The 4,625-nt window shown below is 41.0% G+C and overlaps 1 long non-coding RNA gene across 2 annotated transcripts; it reads left to right on the top strand.

Moving 5' to 3' along the window:
• Positions 1-240: 240 nt before the first annotated feature.
• LOC120757718 (uncharacterized) lies at positions 241-4,063 on the top strand. Of its 2 annotated transcripts, XR_005702622.2 has the most exons (4): positions 241-400; positions 744-800; positions 1,213-1,401; positions 1,884-3,640. It is a non-coding gene; the product is annotated as an uncharacterized LOC120757718 (long non-coding RNA). The 2 variants fall into 2 exon arrangements; XR_009208290.1 differs by having other exon boundaries at positions 1,213-4,063.
• Positions 4,064-4,625: the final 562 nt, after the last annotated feature.

Genomic DNA, 4,625 nt, shown 5'->3' with positions numbered 1-4,625 from the left:
AAAAAGCTCTGAGGGGAGAAGTCAGCCCCAGTATGTGCCTCGGGGCCCTACTGCACAAACAGCCAGCCACGGAGGGTTTGCAGGCACATCTGCAGAGTGAGAGAAAGATTCAATAACAGCGTGGCTGCCTTCATTAGTTTTAAACTAATTCACATGCTAGTGCTCGGTGTATTGCTTAATTGTGTCTGATTGCTCACCTGTAACATGATAATATTTTCTCCCTCATAGGAGGGTGAAGCTGAGGACTCATGAGCTTCTCCCTGACAGCTCCTGCTCCAGCTGTGCTGAAGATGTGCACACACCAAAATGCACGTGTGCTTATAGCTGAGGAGGGAGGACTAACTACACCACCAAATACTCTTTTAGAGGGAAAGAAAGCTGCAAGCCTGGGGATTGCAAGGTGGGTGCTGCTTGCCTTGCCGTCCAGAACAGAGGGCTAATGGCATGGGGCATGGGTGTAACCACGCAGAATTTGCTGGACAGTTCCATCCCAGGGTGGTAACAGCATAGAAATTACTTGATGGATACTATTTTCATTATTATTACTTTAATGCACCACTGTGGACACGGTCCTGTACTATAAAAGAATAACGCAAGCAAAACACGGGCCTTATATATGCAATTACATCCACTGCAGCTCAAAAAGAAGACAATTAGTGGAGTACATTCCCCAGAAAGCCATCCACAGAGGCCAGAGTTCAGGAGTAACATTTCCTTTCTCATCTCTCCCCCCTGAAAACTAGACATTACCAGCATCAAATCATCCACAGAGCACTCTAACTAAAAGGAGAACATTATGGGTAAGTAGCAGGCACTGTAATTGCCTAAACAAACAGAGTTTAGTCAGAAAAACTGTAATTCTAGTGTTTCTAACATGTGGCTGTGTTTGTGGGTTTTTTTGGTTGCTTCGTTTGTTGTGTGTTTTTTGTCTGTTTTGTTGCCTTTTTTTTTTTTTTTTTTGTAAGTTTTGGTTGGGTTTTTGTGTTGTTTCTTTTCCTGTATCTAATGCTAATAAACAGTATAATGCAGAAAATGCTGCCTTGATTTATTGACAAAACTAAAATATGAAACTGCACCTTTTAGTAAAATTACAGTTCATGCCCGCTACCAAGAAAGTGATAAATAAAAATGATCTGGACTCCCAAATTTGAAATGAATCTTTTATATTGAGTACTAAAAGTGTTTATGGTGCTATCTTTTCCCCCTTTTTAGCGTGTGCCAGTAATGCCCATCTGGAACTGGAAGTGGCTCAGACAGCCTGCAAGACGTTGTCCTTCCTGCAGGATCGGAAAGGGGGCCAGAAATACCAACACTTCTGTATCTTTGCTAAATTTCCAGTCCATTTGAGCAGACAGACAGAGTTGTGATGGGGTTTGGCTCATTGTTTTTGGGGCACTCAAAGTCAGTGATTACCCCCTCCTCCCCAGCTGCCCTATTGCAGAGCTCCTCCAGAAACACGTGGAGGAAGCACTACGTGTTACTAATGTCTGCTAAACAGATGCTGCCTTTTACTTGGCTTGTGTGAGGAAGGTGGCTTGTCCACACCTGGTTTTGGTATAGGAGACCCCACTTGGCTGGGGATAGATCGCCTTTTTATGAGCACATCCTGCAAAAGGACACTGCGGCTCTCATGTAATGTTGGCAGCAAATGTTGTTGCTTGCTGTGCTTGGAAGTTCCCTCCGTCATTTTGTTCCTAGTGTCTGTTTTCATTGCAAGATTTTCAGGATACGGAGTCAACCCCAGCCAGCTTATTCCCAACACCAAAGCTTCTCATTTTGGTGGTGCTCAGGCATTGCTGTACTTTATATGATTAGTAATAGTTTAATAAGCCTGAGAAACTTGAACCTCCCCTTGACCACTGCCGTGTTTGGTGTCATTTCAGGAACGGCAAGTTCTAGATTTGAAAGAGGTGCTTCAGCATCCACCACAGATAACACAACATCTCTTAGGACTCCTGCCCTGTGTAAACTTCCCCTCATACAAACTGCACAAAATCAACGGCAGGGCAGGTGCAGGAATAAAGGGGAGAGGACCATGGGCTAAGGGGGAGCTGCTGAAAAGCTGCAGCAGATTATGTGGAGCTGAAAGCTGGGTAGGAGGTTTGGGTAAAATAATAGCACCCACTGTGTTTATATCAAATGCCACGGGGATTTTCTTTAATGAAAGGCCACATAGGTCCCCATTTATTTGTTTGAGGAGATTTTAAAGAGTGCGCAGTAACTGAAGCACTGGAATCAAAGGCAGGGGAGCAAGAAAAACATCTGTATGTGCCTTGCTGCTTTTTGGTCCAGTGTATTATACTGAAAGCAACTGTGCATTACCTTCCCTTTAATGATACGTCTTGTGGTCAGATTTTTGGGGAGTGTGATGGAAATTGGTGTGATCCCCTTCCTAGGCATGGACAAGGGCATAGCCACGTCTGCCTGTTGTTAGTCATCGGCCCTGCATCTGACCTCTGTGCATGTGTGCATCTAATAACAAAAATGTGTGTTGATAAGCAGCATTTTATGGAAGAGTTATTTGCTTAATATATTATTCTGGCTTAACATCTGCATGTGGATTGGAAACTGTCAGAGCGAAATGGAGTAATTTTAAAAGGTATATGACAATATAAAGATGGTGTGAGGTAACCTGCTGGGACAGTCGTGATGAAATCAGATTGGCAAAAATAAGGGTTGACCTGTTACTTGGAAGAAAGAGGCCAATTTATAACTGTGGTATGTTACTGTGTTAAATAACTCAATTTGCTTTTATTTTAATCTGAACACTTCAAGGTCTTAGAAAATTAGTTAGAAATCATTTGGTCTCTCTGGTTTGCGTTAGTTTAGGATTTTTTTGTTTCTTTTCTCTTATTTTCTTTTTTTCTTTCTTTTCTTTTTTGTAAGGCAATGTTGGTTGAGTATCTCCAAGAAAATTAAGTACTGGCAAGGGGGCAGAAAATTGTGCCTGTTATTTCATGTAGCCAGAGAAAGAAGCAACACCTTGGAGGTGAATGATAGATATTATTATAAAAGAGTTGTAGCTCAGGGCAGGTGAGCGGTCTGTTAATGAGGAGCCACCTCCTGCTTTCTGACAGATGACTGTCATTGTTCAAATGCTGCCATCAGATTGATTAATAACTGGGTCATCTTGCCCTGCAGTTGGAGTAGACTGTCTTCATTCTTTTGCTGATTTCTCTAATATGCTGACCTGGAGGTGACCCAATAGAGGTGGAGCTGAGATTAGCATTTCATTTCTTGTAGAACAACAAGAAAAAATTCACAAGGAAGTGGATTAACTAAACTAAAACTCAAAGAATGCTCTTATCCCCAGAGCAACACCCAAACTTATTCATCATTTATGAACAGGCAGTTTTAGTATTTGATACATTTATATTTTTAATAAATATTTAAATTAGGTTCATTTCTGCAGCATCAGCTAAATCTAAGTGAAAAGACGTATAAGGTCTCTTCAGAGCATGCAAAGAAATGCAAAGACCTGTGTACTGAGGGGCAGGGGAGTGAGCTGATATAACATCAAAATTCCTGCTTTGCCTTAATGTCTCTTAATGTTCACTAAATTCACTATTAAAAGACCAAATAGTAAACAGCATGCTTTGACAAGTGAAATGCAGGCATATTATCCCAGATGACTGTTATTATGTGGAAAGAATGGCAATTCTCCTTCAAGATTTGTGTAATTTTCTCTCTTTTCTTGATTTAAACTCTTCTGAAAGCAATGGCATGGTGAGTTTACCTTTCTCCTTGTCATATGTTGGCAAGGTGTGATGGCTCTCATCTGCTTTGGGAGCATGGAGCACAATATAATAGTCAACTAGAGCCAGAGGGATACTTGCAACTAATTAGGATTCAATTTTCAGACTTTTTGGAACATTGCTTTGGCTAAAAGTTACATGAAAATATCCTTCAAATAGCTTGTGAAATTGGCTCATTTCTGGCACTCTTTTAAAATTACTGATCCTTCTATTACATGGACCAGCTCTGCAATTTGAGACTTTTCTATTTAAATGAAACATTTGTAACATTTTGCAAGAATACCTGCTATTCCTTCCATCTTCCTGGAGAGACCCCTCCCTCCTCCCTGCTCATTACTTAAAAAAGCAACCAAGCCTTTCTATCCTGGGACTCCACAGCAGAGCAGAACGCTCCTCTGGAATGTAGCTAACCAGGTGAACAGACCTGGAAGTGCTCCCATTCAAACACGTGTGCTCTGTTCGTGTGCACACGCCATGCAGAGTACCTCCAGCTGAGTTAAAGCACTAGACCACTTCTGAATTAGTTTTTGTTTTCTTTCTATAGAGGACAACCTTCCCTTTTGAAGTGAGGCTTATGTTTTCAGATATAAGCAGTGAGGAGCCAAAGCCAATAATTATCAGCTTCAAAAACAACTTCAAATCTCCACGCTGAATCATGATTTGTGTTTTAAACACATTTGACCTTACAGCATGCAAAATTGCTTTATGCTCATAAAATACATAACTAGAGGCTAGAACAAAACCCAGTAGAAAAAGAAACAAGAGGTTTGTCAAAAGCAAAATGTAGCCAGCTGTTCATCTTTAGTAATTAATATATATAGCACCCTAGTTCAAGCCACTTATGTATTGTGGAGCCATTTTTGAACAGTT

This window comes from Hirundo rustica, chromosome 1 (assembly GCF_015227805.2).
Source record: "Hirundo rustica isolate bHirRus1 chromosome 1, bHirRus1.pri.v3, whole genome shotgun sequence".
NCBI lineage: Eukaryota > Metazoa > Chordata > Aves > Passeriformes > Hirundinidae > Hirundo > Hirundo rustica.
This window is presented reverse-complemented; position numbering and strand designations above follow the sequence as displayed.